The sequence below is a fragment of the Papaver somniferum genome, chromosome 8, assembly GCF_003573695.1.
Source record: "Papaver somniferum cultivar HN1 chromosome 8, ASM357369v1, whole genome shotgun sequence".
In the NCBI taxonomy this organism is placed as follows: Eukaryota; Viridiplantae; Streptophyta; class Magnoliopsida; order Ranunculales; family Papaveraceae; genus Papaver; species Papaver somniferum.
Genome location: NC_039365.1, coordinates 48026308 through 48047264, shown reverse-complemented (window position 1 = coordinate 48047264; position 20957 = coordinate 48026308). Strand labels below are relative to the sequence as shown.

Sequence of the window (20957 nt, the reverse complement as noted above, 5' to 3'; positions counted from 1 at the left end):
CTCAAAAATTTCTTCTTCTTCCTCAGTATCCTGTGACTCAAGAGAATCCATGTGAAGCATATAAATCTTCTATTTCCCTTTACAAAAATGGCCTGGTTTATATACCACATCACAATTGTAACACAACCCTTGTGCTCTTCTTTTGTCCATTTCCTCCTGAGTAAGCCATTTAATGATAGGAGGTGATGGTGCAGACCTTTGTGGAGGTGTGAAAAAAGATTTTGGTGTTGTAGGGTTGGATTTAGGTGAAGTGATAATTGGTTCAGGTGGTAAAGGGCCAGGAGAGTATGTTCTATTGGAATTGTAAGGGGTATTGAAGGATTTTGAAAATGGCTTGGGTGATGGGGTCACTAATTGAAGCTTTTGTTCTTGTAGTCTAGCTAATGAAAAAGCATCAGCCAAAGTTTGTGGTTGAAACATAGACATAGATTTGCCAATGTCATCCTTCAATCCACTTAGAAAGCTCATAACAAAGTAGGATTCACTCAAAGATGGGTTCATTCTTACATTAAATCCTTGAGTGATTCAAACTCTTCATAGTACTCATCTACAGAATTAGTTTGCACTAATTTATTGAAACTGCCAACAAAATTCTCCTCCACAGGGTTTTCAAATCGAGCACAAAGATGAGTAGATAAATCCTGCCATGTAGTTCTATTTCTATTAACTTGAAAATTGAGAAACCATTTATCGACCTTACCTTCAAGGTAGATAGCATCTATGTCAACCTTCCTGTGTTCCTCAATATCGTTGAGTTGAAAATAACGTTCACTCTTTTGGATCCACCCTTTAGGATTTTCTCCATCAAATCTTGGGAAATCCATCTTTGGAATGCGATGGTGGTAATTGACAAAGTTAGAATGATGTTGATGGAAGTAACTGGAGTTGTCATCATCATGGTTCTGTGAACCACCTGCATCATCAGGTCGATTAGGAATGTTGGACTTACTGAGTAATTGAATGAGATTTTGATTATTCTCTTGAAAATTTTCCTTGAAACTGGTCTTCACTGTATCGATCTGAAGAGTAAGATCTGTGGAAAGTGATTTAAGTTCGGATTTAAGTTGAACGATAGCAGCTTCATTTGCAGCGGCTTTATCAGCAATATCCTTGATCGTCATTGGAAAAAAATGGTGGATAAAAACGGCTCTGATGCCAATTGTTGTATTACTACAACAAATTAACAAACATAAATGAAGATGAATGGTGTAAACACCTCCTGAATCGGTGATCCAGGCCAATATCTGGCTTTAAGAAGCCCAACCAACAAACTCTATTTTATTAAAAATCATAATAAAGGAGATAACCCTTCTCTTACAGCTTATAACAACCAATGATTAACTCTAAGGTTTACTCAGTGGATGACTGACACGTTATACAACATCAATGGACAATAACAAAGTACTAAAGCCACTCTACTCCTCGCTTAAGGCATCCAACATATCTCTCATAAGTGGACTAAGAATTGTGATGTTGCGCAACAGAATGCAACATATTTCAATTATAAAGATAAACAATATAATGCGGAAATAGAAATAACACGGACACCAGAATTTTGTTAACGAGGAAACCGCAAATGCAGAAAAACCCTGAGACCTAGTATAGATTGAACATACACTGTATTAAGCCGCTACAGACACTAGCCTACTACAAACTAACTTCGGTCTGGACTGTTGTTGAACCCCAATAATTCTCACACTGATCCAAGGTACAGTTATGCTCCCACGTCTCTGATCCCAGCAGGATACTACGTACTTGATCCCCTTAGCTGATCTCACCCACAACTAAGAGTTGATACGACCCAAAGTCGAAGACTTGATTAACAAATCTGTCTCACACAGAAAAGTCTATAGGATTGAATAAATCTGTCTCCCACAGAAATACCCAAGAATTTTTGTTCCGCCTTTTGATAAATCAAGGTGAACATGAACCAATTGATAACCCAGACTTATATTCCCGAAGAACATCCTAGTATTATCAATCACCTCACAATAATCTTAATCGACGCGATGAAAGAAAATATTGTGGAATCACAAACGATGAGACGAAGATGTTTGTGACTACTTTTATATCTTGCCTATCGGAGATATTAATCTCAAGACAATCGTTACGATCTTACTCAAAACGATAGAATATGCAAAATCATATCACACAACTACGAGAAAGTAGTATCAGTTTGGTTTCACAATCCCAATGAAGTCTTTAAGTCGTTAACCTGGTTTACAAGAAGAAACCTAAGGTTAAAGGAGAATCGACTCTAGCTAATACAACTAGTATCACACAGGAGGTGTGGGGATTAGGTTTCCCAGTTGCTAGAGTTCTCCCTTATATAGTTTTTCAAATCAGGGTTTGCAATCAATGTTAGCTTGGTAACAAAACATTCAATATTCACCGTCAGATGAAAACCTGATTAGATTCAAGCTAATATCTTTCAACCGTCAGATCGAAAACTTAGCTTGTTACACACACTTGAAATGCACGATTTTATGTATGTGTAACCGTACCCAAACATGTACATTTGTTGGTTTAATAGTAGTTAACCAAATGGTTAGCCATATGAGCACTTTCATATCAACCAGATTCTTTTTCACCATAACTAGTTCAAATGACTCAAATGAACTAGTTAGAGAGTTGTTCAATTGCAAGGAAATCTTATGTAACTACACAAGACACAATCGAAGCAAAAAACGATTTGATTCACTCGAATCGATTCATGAACTTTATAGCCACGGTTTGCAATTTGCATTCCTTAATTTATATAAATATAAGTTCACAAAGAAAATCGTTTTTGGATATAACCAACTCAAGTTCACAGACTTAAGTTCCCGGAAGGAGTTCTCAAATTCCAGCAGATTTTCTCGGGTCGAAAACTTCCTCCAGTTTGCGGACTGGGTTCGCGGACTGAGTTCACGGCTCTTGTTCCGTTTCTCTTGATCAACAAAGTTCGCAAACTTCGGTTCAAGGAATAAGGACTTATACATATATGCGTTCCCACAACAATGCTTATATCCAACATTGGTTATGTAATCTAAACTCTCATTTCAATCATTGAAACATTCTTAGAGGACGTTATATAGTTGTTATGAACAAACCATTTTTCGTCAAAACCATTTTCAAAGTGATTGAAATATAACATGACTTTCGTCATTAGATAAAGATGAACTTGGCCAAAGCGAAATCTTACCAACACATATTTCGAGAAATAGATAGGCGAGATAAACTCGGCCCGCAATAGAAAATGCGTATAATCAAAGTCTATATAGCAAAACGACTTTTGTCTCAAGATAGGACATAAAGTAGATAGATTTTTGAGTGATAGATAAGTTCAAGTCTCCACATACCTTTTAGTCGATGAAGTTCCACCAGTTCCTTGAGTAGTTCTTCGTCTTGTATGATGATCGCCATGGAGTTTTTGAGATCAACTACACTTTCTATCCTAGTCCGAGACTTAGCTATAGTAGACTAGAAATCAAGACTTATAGTTTTGATCACTAACATTGACAAACATGCTTGAGATAGCAACGGATGCGAGTTCGACCGAGCAATGCTCTAACACACTTTATTAAATTCTTTTGAAAATCAGACTTTGTTTCTTTTAAACAAATTCTTCGCATTTATCTAGGAGACCGACCTGCGAGTCGAGGATTATTTTATTTTGTTTCCAAATAACTCACTTCAGTCTATAATTTTCCCTATCAAATTCATTTAAATAAATTCTTTTATTTACATATTACTGTCAATGTGCTCCATACAATAGGCCGATCTCTATTTTTCGGTATGACGGTTTGAGTGTGTAAAATGGTCCATGAGTATGCCATACTTGGAATTTTATGACGGCCGACCTAGAATTCGAAGTGGGGATGTTACAGTACCTTTAATCCTCTGTTTAATTTTTATTTTCAACTCAATGGATTCTTACGACGAAGAAGTGCGTATTCATATGGATCGATTTGAAGAACAACAACGAATATTAGTTTAGGCGTTCAACAAATTGATAATGAGTCAGATGAAGATAAAGAACTAACCAACAATTTAGTGCAGCTATATTCATCGAGGCAAATACCTAGAGATCCAGAACCAAGAGAAGTGTTCACAAGAAGATATACGTACAGGGGTCGGGATGAATGACACGAGAAGTTGATGCACAATTCTTTTCTTCCCAACTGTGTTCTCTGATGAAAATTTCCAAGGCCGATTCTGCATGCCCCATGGTGCTAAAGATTATTAGTGAGCTTTGTCAGGTAGAACCTCAAAAATTATCAGTATGATGCACTGAATATTAGAGGCATAGACCCGAACAAAAGGTTAATTCGGTCTTAAGGATTCTAGGATATGGCAGACCTCCAGTATCTAATGATGAGTACCTTCGTATTGGCAAAACAACCGTATACTAGTATCTTTCGTTGTTTTGCGAAATATTGATTAATCATTTTGGTCTAACCTATTTACGAAAACCAACTGACGCGGATGTTAGAGAAATATTAAAGCAAAATCAGGAAAGGGGATTTCCGGAATGCTGGGTAGTCTTGACTGCATGCATTGGGTATGGGCCGGCTGCCCTACCTATTGGGACGGTCAGTATAAGGGGTCACTGCGCAAAACCAACGGTTATCCTTGAGGCTGGTGCTTCTTATGATTGTTGAATATGGCATGCTTTTTTTGGTCTCCCGGGATCTCAGAACGATATGAATGTTTTACAAATCGCCTTTGTTTGAAAATTTAAAATATGGAATTTGTCCTCAGGTAAATTTCACTATCAACGGGAATCACTATACTCATGGTTATTATCTTGCAGATGGAATTTATCCAAAATGGTCCACCTTAGTTCAATGTTACCGCCAACCACCAGCCGGTGAAATGGGTCGTTCATACTCATATTGTAAACAAATAGAACTGACAAAGGATGTGGAACGGGCTTTTGGAATTCTGAAGCGGAAGTTCGCCATCATTTGTGGGACTTATCATGGTCTAAGTGCTCGTGAAATGCATAAGACTATGATGAATTACATCATTATGCATAACATGGTAATTCAGGAAACCCGCCGTAATAAGAATTGGACTAACCATCAAGATGAAGACTTGAGGTCTGAGATTCTACCAGCAAGAGGATCACTTGCGAGGAACTATGCACAAATGACTAGTCATATTAAGAAGGAAACTATGTATAACACGTTAAGGGAAGATCTCGGAGCAAATATGTGGACCAGGTTTGGAAGAGATGGAGGACGAATTGAGTAGTGTTGTCAAGTATTAGATTGAGACATATTAAAGAAACTACACAATACGAGTGAATGAAAGAGTTGAACGACGAATTTTGTTTTAGATTAAAAAATGTGAAGAGCAGAGAAGAAAAGGTGTGAGTTAAAATGAAAAAGGAATTTGGTATTTATAGGGATGAAGATTTATGGCCGTTGGATCAGATTCCACGTAGCGATGTAAACTAGACCGACCGGTTTTATAAAAGCCGCTAACGATGTAAACAAAACTGGAAGGCGCAGTATTGACCGAGCGGTCGAGACTCGACCACTTAGTAGAAACTTGACCTGGCCTGGCTAAGTGGCAAATTTGCCACACCCATAGAAACATGCCTTTTTCTTTTTTTTGAGCAACAACAGCCGGTATTGAACTTCTAACCTATCACTTGGTTTCCTTATACTCTTCTTGGGTCCGCTTGTTTGGTAACCAAGTGGAGGCTATTTATGTAATCATGACTTCAAATTTTACAATGTCGAGGTTGTACATTGTAACACCAACCTCATCTCTCCCGTCTTTCAACTGGAAAGATCTCTCACAAACACGATAGGTGTTCCTTTCTCTCTTTCCATGACTACTGCATTTGCTCTCCATATCACCAGAATTTCGCGCCGTTTTCGTCTATCATCCTTCCCCTTTACTCAACAGCTATCTCCATATCCTTCCTGCGGACTTCTATTCAAGCCATCCACACAAGGATTAGGTTTTGGTTTTCGTCAGAAATTAAGTCGTCAGTGTCAGAGACACAGATTAACATTCAATTGGAACCCTTCTCGGGGATTCACTGCTTCTTCTTCTTCTTCTTTGAGTTCTCAACAAGGTATGATAAATTCATACTCTTTTTTTTTTCTACTTCTACATCTGCCAGTGTTAGTGATTTTGTAAAAAAAGAAAAAAAAAAAACCTTTTCATTTCCTTTTTCGCTGTTGTTTACTTAATTTCAATCTTAAATTCAATACGAGTATTAAAAGATTTAAAATACACGATCGTATTGTGTTGTATGTTTGAAGGGTCTTCTAGTTTATGGAGGTAATTACGCTTACTTACACCACACATCTGAAGTTTGACTACTTATCATTTGCGGTCTTTTACCCTTAGTACTATGAATCACTACTGGTCTTGTATTTTCAAAATATTCCAGTCAGCTACACAATTATGCCTCGACACGATTGAAGTATTTCTTTGGCAAGCGGTACGCTTAGTAAGTCCTCCTTCGTGCTAGGAAAGAATTTCTGTGTCATGTCTGTCAATACTCCCTTTTCAAACTGAAAATTGTCATTTCTGATGATTATTTTTCGTCCAAACTTAAAAATAACTTCATGTTATCCACCTTCGCTATATGTGCAAGACCACCCGACCTCTTGGTTTTAATTGTGTACTCATCCTCTTGGAATGAATAGTGGCTCATCTTATATGACCTTTTCTTGAGTGAAGTCGAAAGTTATATGGTTGGGCATCTCATATGACTTTCATTGGATTTCATCGCACAACACCAACTCTTATGTGTCTTTAGCATCATTATTTGTCAAACTATCCATTAGACAAATATGCAAAAGAGAAGGTTGCTCTAGTGTGGATTGAAAATTTTCTCATGTTAAGTACAGAATTTCAATCGAGCAGCTTGCTAAAGTTACTTGTGTACAGGCATTGCTTTAGTCATGATGATAATATTGATAGTTTAGTCGTAGTACACGAAAAAATAAATGAGTTATCTGTGAAGCTAGAAATGCCACGGGGTTGGCCATTTTTTTCTTACAACAACACGAAATTCATTAAACTGAAACACCTGATTGGTTTGTGTTTCCAGGTTCCATCAAATAAACTGCATCTTCAATTGAATGTGCTCGCTGTATACTTGTATATTTACACTTATTTTGTATTCTTAATATAAGTTAGCTTGTTTTTTACCCAAAGTGTCTACCTGAAGAAGGTGTTTAGGGTGATAAGATCATGAAATCAGTCATTGAGTCCTTTCGCTTTCTATCTTATGTAGAATCCAAAGATAGCGCTGAAGCAACTGGAGAAAGATATGATGTCATTGTGGTAGGTGGTGGGCATGCAGGGTGTGAAGCTGCTCTTGCATCTGCTCGCCTGGGGGCCAAAACTCTTCTTCTTACCTTAAATATAGATCGCATTGCATGGCAGGTAATATATTTAGAGTTCGGTTCATGCATAATTTCAAACTGCTGCTTTCTTTTTTTGTGTTTTGCTGACCCTATAAGAAATTTGAATATGTTCCATGCTTTTCATTTTTTCATCAGATACCATTGATGTAGTAACTGTATTACCCATTACAAACATATGTTTTCCTTCCCTTAAATTGTGTGTCTTCTTATTTTGCAAGTCTTTTATCAGATTACCGCTCTTCACTTCTGAGATATGTCCTATACTATTTAATTATTTCTTAACCTGCTGTGCACTACTGCATTAAACATATGAAGTTCCTTCAGTTTTTTGATCAATGTTTTGAATACCATTATATTACTAATCCCGTAAATCTAAAATCTGGAAAATAGGACCATTGTTAATTGAGATGGCCTTTATACTCTATTCTGCTCTGCTTTCTGATTCTGTTTGCGACTGTACAATACCTACTTTTCCATATCGAGTTTCATATTAACAATTGTGGGGTTTTCTGTAAGCTGTATGAACTCACTGGTATTCTGCCAGCAATTTACATTTCACTGTGCTCAGTTTCTAATGAGTAAAGTTGTCATAGTTGTAGCTTTTGTAATGTACAGCCTTGCAACCCAGCAGTAGGTGGACCTGCAAAGTCGCAGTTGGTACATGAGGTCGATGCACTTGGTGGAGACATTGGGAAAATTGCTGACAGGTAATCTATGAAAGAGAATAATGCAGATGTACATCTTACTTTTCATGCTCTTGAGTTTCTCTAGTCATTATTCTACTTCTCAGTTTACCAAACATGCAAAGTAATCATAAGAAATGTCTAGGAGCCACTGTAATGGCAGAATGTGCTTTGTTACTCAGGTGGCACCAGACTACAGTATTGATGTAGGTGTAAGCGTTAATTTGTGTCCGAAGAGGAAGAGGGATGGGAGAGGATGCAGGGTGGTTACTTGTTACAAGGGTTCCTTTAAGATTTCATTGTTGGAACACTTGTTATGTGGCTTTCTTCCAAATTGTATTTGAGCGACAGAGTTAGCGTTGCTTTAACCCCATCCACCCACTCCCCAAAAAAGTGAGCTCTCAGCAGTCTAGAGTGAAAGTTCGATCTGATGATTCATTGTTCATAGAGAGCAGGTTTAGAATGAGACAGACAATCACCGACGTTAATTTTTGGCGCTTACAATATGAATGTTATAATGTATCAACCAAATTAGGATCAGCCTGTTCAACATACTCTCTTGAATAAATTATTATGTTTGTTTTATGCTTCAGTGCTGAATTTTTTTCTACTATCGACTACACTTATGTTATCAAGGTATACCAACAATGACAATTTACAACCTGTGAACATATGTAGATGCTACCTACAGAAGCGCGTTCTCAACCTATCAAGAGGCCCTGCTGTTAGGGCGTTGCGGGCCCAAACTGATAAGAGGGAATACGCCATGGAAATGAGAAAAATTGTGGAGAGGCAGGTGTATTTTGTTTGCTTTTCTATCTTGCGTTATTCAGTGTATGTTACTTGTTTGGCTCATAACCACATATCATGCTGTGCTTGTGGTAAGCTCTTTGTGCTGTATTAACAATGTTTTGGGTGTTTATCGATATTTTTGGGTTGTGATTTTCATGCACCCCAAAGGCCATAATAAGAAGGATTTGAGCTGAAATCTAGTTAGATTTTACATTGATTAACTCGTGTTATTCAAAAATTTAGAATGCTGCCTCTTCAGGAGAGTAGGAAAAGATAATCATAGTTTCTCTGGGTTTGACCAGAGATGGTTTTATGTGCCATATTGTTCTTTGTTTATCTGTAGTTCCTGCAAGGAATTATTTCACGTGAGTTGGAAAATCATCCTTACTGTACCTAAACCCATTTGTTCTGCAAAATGCCTGAAAAGACTAACGTGAACTATTCGTAATACTATATTTTCATACTTGAACATCTGATTTATAGATGTATAAGTACTGGATTGAAACTGGGGATTGCATGAACCAGTGAAACAATTAGATTAATTAATACAACAATGACTAAGGAGGATGCTGAATCAATAATGAATCAATCTGCACCAAAGAGTTGCATTATATGTATTCTTGTGTGCTTGAACCAAAATGGTCGTTATGTCTGGTATACCATCTATAACTACTTTATGGTATCAGATATGCGTCTCACCATATTGTAGGTGACTATGGAGCATTATTCTTAATTGTTTTTAGTTTTCGCACCATTTGATAGCAAAGCTCATTAGTTCCATATAGGGGGATTAATTATACTTTTACATAAAGAAACTAGACCTTGATAATAACAAGTTAATGTTTTGTTCCATCACCCCTGACATAATATATACATGCACACGACTAAACATACAAAACTTCTTCTAATTGGTCGTTTTCACTTCTGTTAATCAGCACACAGAATCTGTCAATTAGAGAGGCCATGGTAACGGATATCTTACTAGGCAAGAATGACGACGTGGAAGGTGTTCAGACTTTCTTCGGAATGAAATTTTATGCACCTTCCATTGTTCTCACCACCGGGACGTTTATGGGTGGTAAAATCTGGGTTGGAAGAGCATCTAAGCCTGCAGGAAGAGCTGGTGAGTCAGCTTCTCATGGACTTACTGAAGACCTGCAGCGACTTGGGTTTGAAACTGATCGCTTGAAGACAGGAACACCTGCTCGCATCGACAGTCGAACTGTTGAATTTTTTGGTCTCGAACCCCAACATGGGGATGAAGAGGTCTATATCCATCCTTATACGTGAAATTGTTAAAGTATTATTTTTTAAGGTCCTTAAGCAGGCAGGTGTAATTTTAAATGATATCAGTAGTGCAAACCAAGACATACAGACTGTCTGAGCTATAGTATGATATTAATGTGGAAATTAGAGCTTTCCAGCAACTTCTCTGTTCTCCTTCTTCAATTTGAAGTGTGGAAGTATTGCGTAACTAAGCACATGTTTTATTTAGCATTGAGTGCACTTACAATTGAGTAAAATAGTAGGAAACTTCCATGGAAAAAAAAATCCTGTCTTTTGAGTTAAACTCAGGATAGCTTGTATGTTTGAGTGAGATCCGTCTTCAACACAAACTCTGAGTTGCACAAAATTTGGTTTTTCATGCAATATGCTCCTGTCGAGTCTTGAGTTGGAACTGGTGAATAATGGAGGGACCATAGACCAAACAAGCATAACCTAGAAATTCCTGTTCATATTTGTGTTTATCAACCGTACTATCATGTCTAACTACTGCTGTGTTTATGCAGGTTAGCTGGTTTAGTTTTGATCCAGATTTCCACATTGAAAGAGAACAGATGTGCTGTTATCTAACACGGACAACAAAAGCTACTCACCAGCTTATAGAGGAAAATTTACATGAGACTCCAACTTATGGAGGGTGGGTAGAAGCTAAGGGACCTAGATACTGTCCTTCTATTGAAGATAAGGTACAACGCATGAGTATATTACACTTCTGATTATTACTAAATCTTGATGATGCCTTCATCTACAATGCTATTTAAATTTCGGTTAGAGTTCCTGCATGGGCTGATGCCCCCTTTGTGTCTGTTCTGTTTGTTCCCCACTCCCACATGTCTATGATTTATATCATCATGTGTGCTCTTCTTCTTTCTTGGTCTGTAGTTGTGCTTTCTACCAATTAATTTGGTCAATTGGCTTTTCATAATATCACTGCAACTTGGGCTGCTTACATACTCAGGTCGACCTAGATGCAAAATGAACCTCAACCCAATCGGTCTGGCTTGATTTTGATACTTTGATCAATGTGCGGAACCTGAAATTGGTGTTTCATGTATATATAGTTGTATGGTTAGCTAGACATGTAAGCATGAACTGCCAAGCATGTAAGACATAAATATTTATCGATATGATACACCACAAGAATAGCTCGTCATTTATGATTATTTGTTTCCTATGCGGAATCTTTTGGTTATAAGGATGTATATACCACCATAGAAGTGTTTTTTCAAGTTTCATGAGAGAGCATTTTTCTCTTTTGAGTGTGCAGATAGTAAGATTTAAAGATAAGGATTCCCATCAAATCTTTCTGGAACCTGAGGGTCGCGATGTACCAGAACTCTATGTACAGGTATCATGAGCTTTTAAGATTTGGTGTTTATAATATTTTACAGTATGACCAGATGCTAACTTAGAAGGAATGTGATGCATCCCTGTTGGCTCATATGTGAGATTTGTGTTGAACTAGTATTTTATAATTCTTAAAAGTATCGTGGGTTATTTTATTTTATTTTTAATATTCCTATCGTCTATGAGAAGTGAGTAGGGCCTAAAATTGCAGAAGTGCTTACATTGAGACATTAAGGGTTTAGAGTAGGAGAAGTATTTTAAGGAGAAGGTGCTCGCTGTGTTAATTAGGAGTGACTGGTGGGGTATTCAGAGTATTTTAGGTGGCAAATAAATTTTAATAAACTAAAAGCAGATAACCCGGGGCTGCCTCAAATGGAAAATGAAAGGCAATCACAGTTGGTAATTAGTAACTATCTCAAGTCTAATTACACCATAGAAATCCAATTACTAGATTTCATTATCTCTTTCTGACATTTACTACATCAGTAATGATGATGAGGTAATGCTTGAAAAATGTACTATGAACCAAGCTCAATACCAATTTCCCAGATTTTGGAAGTTAGGTATTTTGATTCAGCACTTTCTATAACCCCTTGGCCCCCGTTCTTATCATCAGATTCTGTTTTACTTGGAGTTGAAATCATGAAAAGATGTAAAGCGGAGGAGTTTGAGTGAAGTCATGTATGTGCATCAGTCTGACTCGATCTTAAGTTTTGGATGAAGTCTGCACCTGAGTAATTATCTTTAAAACTGACTACATGAATGGGTAAAAGCATTCGTAGTCTTAAACAAGCAAATGAAGAGATAATTCTGGAAATGTTTCTGCCTCAAATGAACATGAATGTTAGAGCTTTGCTTGCGCAAATAATCTTATATTATACTCAATGTTAGCATTACTTTTTTACGGATTAATTTCTATGCTCAGAACATTTTCTTGCGATCTTCTATTTTTCAGTGTGAACCACATGTGACATTACTTTACGTTAAATAGGGGTTCTCAACAGGTTTGCCGGAGAGGTTGCAGTTGCCGCTCTTAAGAACATTACCTGGGTTGAGAGCTGTTCAATGCTGAGGCCTGCGTATGCTGTGGAATATGATTTTTTGCCTGCTCATCAGTGCACCAGGTCTCTCATGACCAAAAAAATTGAGGGGCTTTTCTTCTCTGGTCAGATTAATGGGACCACAGGCTATGAAGAAGCTGCTGCTCAGGTTTTTTTTGTCCTCAGGTTTTCTGTGTCCTGTGTATACCTTAATTAGATTTTACATTATTTTAATTACTTTGCTCTGCCCAGTCCACATATCTAAAAAATCTTAATCTCTTTGCTGTATTTTATTCAATATTACCAAAGGTTGAGGATTGTGACCGTATCTTGCAGGGTATCATTTCTGGGATCAATGCAGCACGACATTCAGATGGAAAGCCTCTTGTCACTCTTGAGCGGGAAAGCAGTTATATAGGAACTTTGATTGATGATCTTGTCACAAAAGACCTTAGAGAACCTTACCGTGTGTTGACCAGGTAATCAGGAATAATTGATCAAAGGTGTTAAAATCCTAGATTCAGACGCTCTAAAAAGGACTATGCTCTTAAATGTTGACAACTTATCTTAATCTGCACCGGTGGTGTTTTCGGATTTGGTTCTTCAGATCAGAATCTGCATTCATCTTTACTCTTGTGTTCGATTTACCAACTAAAGATGAAATTACCTGATTTAGAGCCAGCTAAGTGGAGTCCTGCTACTCTGTTTACTTATTTAGTTGTTTTCCACTGGATTTCCAAGTAGATGGAAGTTCACCTGCTGACCCCAGCCTGATACGTTGTCTGCCTTGCACATTCTCTATGGTCCGTGCTTACCTCACTCTAGCCAGCCTTTTATCTAGCGCCTGATTGTTTCTTGTTATGCGAGCAATTTAGTCTTAATTCAATAACTGATATACTACCTTATTGCCGTTGTTAGCTTTAAAAGATTCCTTCACTCTCATTGACGTAGGTTAGTTGCACATTCTCTCATCTTTTTTCCTTGTTGTCTGCTGTAAAGCTGTTAAAGTCGAGTGTTGATAACTGAAAATACACACATAAGCTTACTTCATGCAGACTTCAGTTCATACTTCTGGTTCTGAATTCTTTTAGTTTCAAACACAAACATCCGTCATGTGTGGCTTGTAGCATGCCAATTTGTCTTATTAGCAGCCCTTTATGTTCAGAGGTCTTTAGAATAGTAACGCTGGAAACTGGAGACACCTCATCCCAGTGAATTTGCTTCACTCAGTTAAACACCTAAAATTTAGAAAAGTTCACTCACTCAATAGTTCTTTATAAAAAAATGTAAAAGGCCTCCTTACAACTCCTAATCTTCCAGAATGTTGTGACACAAGAGTCTCTTCTGGACCAAATCTTTGTATTGGTTTCTGTAGGAATTTGAGCCACCCCCGATCTATGACATCTTTCACTAGATGCAATCCTGCCTCTCTACATTTGGTTAACTAGGATTTGTGATTTGTATTGTATCTTCTGTAGGCAAATATGGACTCTTCTACTCGGTATAGCATGGTCTGAATTTCAACTTTGAAGCGCATGCATAATGCATCATAACTGGATTATATTTGCCAAGTACTTCGTGAAGTTAGAAAATAGATTTATATTGGATAGTATTTTGATCATATACACCCTCTCATTCCAAATAACTGTTCATATGGTCTTGATCACTGCATGCTGGAATATGATCGGAATCACTTTACTTAATTTGTGATTTGGTTCACCATACCTTCTGAAGCATTTTGCAAGCAAAAATTTTAGGATCTTATAACTAGTGTTTTCAAAATTTTATAACTAGTGTGAAGTTCTCGTACATATTAAGATGTAAAAAGTCCAAGCAGAAACTCCCCGCAACGTATATAACATTTTCCTGTTCTTTCATCATTTCATGTAAACTTTGGGATATTCCTAAGAAGTTTTGCGTCTCTAGACTGACCTAACTGGATTGTGCTTGAAATGATTTGTTCTATTTTTAGTCGCTCTGAGTATCAGCTACTTCTCCGTGCTGATAATGCGGATAGTCGTCTCACACCGCTGGGTAGGGAGATTGGCTCAATAGATGATAGACGCTGGAACCTGTACCAGGACAAGCAAGCTCAAATTTCAGAGGAAAAGAAGCGTCTACAATCGGTTCGAATTTCAGGTCACTGAAGCTGTAATATCCATCCCACTGATGCTCTTGCATCAGATGCATTTTAAGGTTACTTCTTCATAAAATTAAGAAAAGATTCTCATTTTTGTGTGCTACTTCAGGGGGAGATTTGGCTGCTGATGTTACTCTGTTGTCTGGTCAGCCGGTAAAGGATTGCTCCACTTTAGAGAGCCTTCTAAAGAAACCACATGTTTCGTACAAAGTTCTTGATGATCATGGTTTTGGAAACAAACTTCTTTCAAAAATGGAGAAAGATTGTGTAGAGATTGATATCAAGTACGAGGGTTTCATTAGACGCCAGCGAACTCAACTCCGAGAGGTTAGTTGTCGTTATTGTGGTTCACTCTGTTTCGCATCTAGTGGTTCTGTATGTTGTGCACGTTCGTTATCTTGGATAGTTTTTTTACCAGAAATTTCAAGCATATAAAATTGCTTGTATTAACTTGTAGGTTGCTCATCAACAACACAGGCCACTTCCAGAGAATCTGGATTACAACGCAATGACAACCTTATCTTTGGAAGCACGTGAAAAACTTACCAAGGTACTGTAGCTTTATAATTCATACAACAGTTAAAAGTTTCAAGCATGTTACATTTTAAGATTAGCTTATGTAGTTTAAATACGAGCTTGGTGAAAATTTACAACCATCCTGCTCCAGCATAAGCAGCTTGATTTCATAATCATCAACTACCTCTAATTTCATCTTCACGTGTTAACTTCCATTCTGTAAAAAATAAAAAGAAGAAACAAAAAGTTGAGCTAAGAAAAATTCGTATTTGAAGTGGCTGGTTGAGAACTTGGTGAATGTCAAGAAGACCATATTTCTAAGAAGAATTTTCGTTGTTGTTCACTGTTCCCCGTGGAGCAGTTTTTCAAATGGAAACTAGCTCTTGCTTGTACTGCAATGCAGGGGTGATTCAAGCTGCTTAATTTTATAGTCTTAAGCTAAGGAACCAGATTGAGCTATATTTTAATCTTGATTGGTATTCTTAATGTATTCTTGAAATACTGCACCCTAAGATTTATGTCACTAGAAGAACAATAAGTAATCGTTATTGGGAATTGGCCTTGCAGGTCCGCCCAGAAACTGTCGGGCAAGCGACCAGAGTTGGAGGGGTAAGCCCTGCTGACATTACTGCTCTTCTCATCATTATTGAAGCAAACAGAAGGAAAGAAGATGCACTAAAAAGGCACAAGGTGCTCACATCCATCATGGTCGAGACTGATGGCAAACCTGCTTCTGAGGCAACTGAACTGCTAATGGGATAGTGGTATTTGCTCTTGTGATAGTGTGTCATCATTGTCTGAAAAGGTCTCCCAGAAAAAGAAAACAGAAATTGAAAACCCAAAATAAAAGAAAAAGAAGAAAAGAAGGGAAGATTGTTCCTTTTTTTTTCCGGGGTAATTTGCATTACCTCCCCCTACGAAGATTATAATTTGAGGTAACTACCCCACAGAAACAATATTAGCAAAACCTCCACTCGTTAGGAATTCCGTCCATTCAAAATTAGTTGACTCAACAAAGTGTCCGCGTGGCTAAATTATGCAGTGCAGTGCACCTGTTTCTAATCAATATAAATACTCATTCTTAACACTCTAAAATACCCTTTGCATAAAAAAAACAGGACCACCATTGATATACCTTCTTCCCTCCAGGTACCAACTCCATTTTGTTCTCTGCAAGTATAATTGAAGTAATCCAATAAACCAAACTAACTCCTCTTTAATTCTGCATCATTCACTCATTTTGTCTTCTCCAGCACACAACAAATTAGACAACATCGTTCATCCTCTTTAAAATCCCTAAATCTCATCTAGCTTGCCCTAATTTCAAAATTGATAAGACATTATTGCTGATTTTTGAAATTAAAGTCGTGGGTTTAGGTAATTTTTGTTTTAGATGACGGGTATGGGAAGAATCAGACGAAGGGTTTGATTAAGTTGTAGCTCTAAGTTTTGTGAAACCTAAAACACTAACTTCAAATATTCATTCAGGGAACAAAATGGGAAGATCCGTTTTGGATTGATGGTGATGCTGAACTCGGTGATCAGAACAGAATGATGAGATTTAATCTCCTTCAAATATGAAAGAGGAGAAGAGCTTGAATACGAGCAGTGATGATCCCTGCTGCCGTTGATTTATCCTCACGATGCCGGTGATTCGAGCTGCTACTGTTGACGAGAATGATGCGTGGGAATTGAAGAGAACAATGATTAATGGTTGCTTCCGGTTTTAGTGATGGAGCGTAGCTGTTAATGATGCTCTGTTCTCGAACTCAGAGTAATGAAGCTGTGATGGTGGTTCTCAGTAATTCAGGTATGGCCGGAACAGGAGAAGAAGCTTGGTCACTGGTGAGACCCGTCTAGCTTCTGCTTTCACGTGCAGTAATGGAAAGTGAGATTATTAATCTGGTTTAGGAGAATTAAGGTCTGGAATTTGTGTTTGGATTTTGATTTGTTCCTCCTATTAGTCAATCAACCAATTTCAATGTTGTTGTGGTTGCGAATTTGATCGAGTCATAAAGCTAAAATTGGGTCATCAAACAGTTGTGAATTTGATCGATGAACTTCTCTTGCTCTCGGTGATTGATTGATGAGGATGCTGCAGGTGAAATTAAGAAAATATCTCGTGTTGAAGATGAGGGTATTTTGGGTATCTGAGTACCCCGTTTCTGGTTTCATCCACCTGTATATAGCTGGTGACTCAGCTAACTGACCTTTGGACGGATCGTAACGAGAGGAGGTTTCACTAATTTGATCTCTGTAGGGGAGGTAACTCAAATTATGATCTTCACCGGGGGAGGTAACGCAAATTACCCTTTTTTTTTTTACTTCAGATGTTATTTTTGCATCTTAGGTTAAGCAGGTTTGATTTGTATCTGTGACAATGATATTTTAGCAGATAAGCCTGAATTTTTGGGTGCATCCATGCTATAGTTTTGTGGTGTATCCTTGCTATAGAACTAGTCTTTTCTTTCTGTATATTTTAACAGATAAACCTGAATCTTTGGGTGTATCCATGCTATAGTTTTGTGGTGTATCCTTGCTATAGAACTAGTCGTAACCATTTTACAGTTAGCTGGTATTCAGGGGGGACAATGGCAACTAAACGTAGGTTCAAGTTAGGTTAAGGTTTAGCTTTGGTCGGGTCCAAATCTAATCAATCCTGCATGGTTGTCCTTTGTCTTATCTTAGCCGTGCTTTTTCTAAATTGGTTGATCCTGGTCGTCCTTAGTGTATTCCTTCGCTACTTATATGGTTGGTTAGGCCTTGTCTTTTTTTTTCTTCTGCAAATATTGTTGTTCCGGTTTTCGAGAAAATTCGGGTGCTTCAGGTTTTGGATGCTGCTCTTTAAAGATTTGCAAAATATTTTAAGCTTTCATGTGACAGTGAAAACTCAAGTATCCCAAGAACGGGCATTTGGGATACTTATATTAATTTTGGGATATAGAAAAAAGATAAAAACGGGATTTAAATAGTAAATTGGAGATACTCCGTATCCGTCTATTTTATTAATTCCTAATCTACCCCATTAATGATCATGTTTAGTTAACTAATTACATATTAGTTTATTAATGGTTAGTAAATCAAATGAATTAGAGTTGTTAGTTTATAAAGAAGAAGAGGAAGTTTTGAAGGAAAAATCAAATGAACAAGCTGAAGATTTGATTTTTTTATATTAACCCATGGTTAAAACTTGAAAAGTTCACAGTGGTACCGGCATAGTATTCATAGTGGTACCGGCATTGAAATTAAGCCGCCGAGCATGCCGGTAGATTTTGTATATCGCCGGCATTGTATGAGGGTGAACGAAACAATGCCGACAAGTGTTATAAATCAGCCAGAATTTAGATTTTTTTCTCATGTGGCTCCTGCATTGAGTTTTATTCATCGAGCATGCGACACATGTATACCGGCATTGTAATAAAAATGTCGAGGATGCAGATACATTTTCTTTCCAGTATTGTTGTCATTCTCAGCTTGACAGGCATGTCCTCTTTCCAGCTTTCAGTTTGCATCTTCTTTTCGTTCCTGAAGAGCTTGAATTGAATTCTTTAAGCAAGTTTCAGAGTTTTCTCCTCCACTTACAGTTTTGGAATCAAGCACTCATCGGATAATGTATAGATAAATCCGATTATTATCGTTTTGCATTTGTGGGAACAACGGATTGCTAATCAAACTTGGTCTCAATCCGACGTCCCAATCACTATAAAATGATAAGGTTGGCAGCTGACATCTCTGAAGTTCTATGGATAAAATATTATTCAGGACTGTCTTGGATGCAGCAACAAAGATACTTGTGATTGCGTAGCCTGAACTCGCCTGCTTTACTCTCTTCTCCATGCTAGTGCCGCAGCTACAGAAGTAAATGGAGTAGATAAGAGAATAAGACTTGATTACTTTTAAATGATGGTGTTCCATGCTAGTTCCGGCATTGAACTTTGGCTATCGAGCATGCCGGTAGATTCTCTATACCGCCGGCGTTGTATGATGGTGAACGAATAAATGCCGGCAAGTGTTATAAACTTACCAGAACTTTAAGTTTTTTTCTCATGTTCTTCCGGCATTGCTTTTTATTTGTCGAGCATGCCGTCACTAGTATGCCGGCATTGAATTTCAATTCAAGTTTAAATTTTTATGAAATGAGTTAGAACTTAGGTATGTTAGGTTTAGGTTTAGAAGAAGATAGAAATTCTGAAGAGAATTTTTATTATTCAGGGAATTCGATAATTACATTATAACAGAACTGTGTGTTTATATATACAACAATTATAGACGTAATGCGCAGGTAATTCCTAGTTTACATGATTTCTTAAGATACAATAATTCTATTTATGGACTTTACAAGTTATACGTAACAAGGCCTTGTTCATTACGTTAACTCAATACCTCCCGCAAGCGTAACAGGTCATTGTGAACTGTGAGCTTGGATCGCAATAAACCAAAACGATCTTTAGGAAGCGGTTTGGTGAATATATCTGCAATCTGATCCTTGGAAGAAATGAATCGACCATCCAATTGTTTAGAAGCAACTTGACCACGAACAAAATGATAATCGATTTTTATATGCTTAGTACGTGCATGAAAAATTGGATTCATTGTAAGATAGGTTGCACCAAGATTATCATACCACATAACAGGTGGAGATATAGTAGAGATTTGAAGTTCCGAAAGAAGAGATTTAATCCACATAATTTCAGCAGTAGCAATAGCAAGACCCCTATACTCAGCTTCAGTGCTAGAACGAGATATTGTTTTTTGTTTTCGAGCACTCCAAGATATAATGTTTCCACCTAAATAAATACAATAGCCACTTGTGGAACGACGATCTTCTAGTGAACCAGCCCAATCGGAGTCAGTGTATGCAGAGAAGGACAATTCCAGAGCATTCGCTGGTTTGAGAAGAATTCCATATGTAGAAGTTTGCTTAAGATATCGTAGTATGCGTTTAACCAAAGTCCAATGCAATTCAGTTGGAGCATGCATAAATTGACAAACTTTATTCACAGCATAAGATAAATCTGGACGAGTGAACGTCAAGTATTGTAATGCTCCTACAATACTGCGATATTTTGTAGCATCTTTTAACAATGTACTACGATCAGATGACATGTCACCAGTAGTACTTAATGGAGTGTGGATTGGTTTAACACCATCCATTTTAGCCCGAATAAGAAGATCATGAGCATATCTTTTTTGTGTAAGAAACATACCAGATAAATTGCGAGTAGCTTCAATCCCCAGAAAATAAGATAACGAGCCGAGATCCTTAATAGTAAATTCCTGTTGTACAGATGTTCGAATGAACTCTAAACTTGTAGTGTTTGAACCAGTCAGGATTATATCGTCAACATAAACAAGTAAGAAAATAATCCCTTGTTCATCTCGACGAATAAATAAAGAAGAATCACATTTAGAAGTAATGAACCCCAGCTGTAGTAAAAAGGTACTAAGCCTATGATACCATGCTCGTGGTGCTTGTTTGAGTCCATAAAGAGATTTTTGAAGTTTACAGACATGGTCGGGAAAATTAGGATCACTGTATCCTGGTGATTGTTTCATATGAACTTCTTCCTCAAGATTTCCATGCAAGAACGCATTTTGAACATCCAACTGATTTATTTTCCAATTATATGATAAACCCATAGTAAGAATGATACGAATGGTGTACGGCTTGACAACCAGACTATATGTTTCACTATAATCAACACCTTCTTGTTGATTATACCCTTAGCAACTAGACGAGCTTTGTATCGTACAATTTTACCATTAGCATCACGTT

The 20957-nt window shown here is 37.4% G+C and overlaps 1 pseudogene; it reads left to right on the top strand.

Annotated features, from left to right (window-relative positions):
* Nucleotides 1–5742: 5742 nt before the first annotated feature.
* Nucleotides 5743–19241, top strand: LOC113306915 (annotated as a pseudogene).
* The last annotated feature ends 1716 nt before the right edge of the window (nt 19242–20957 follow it).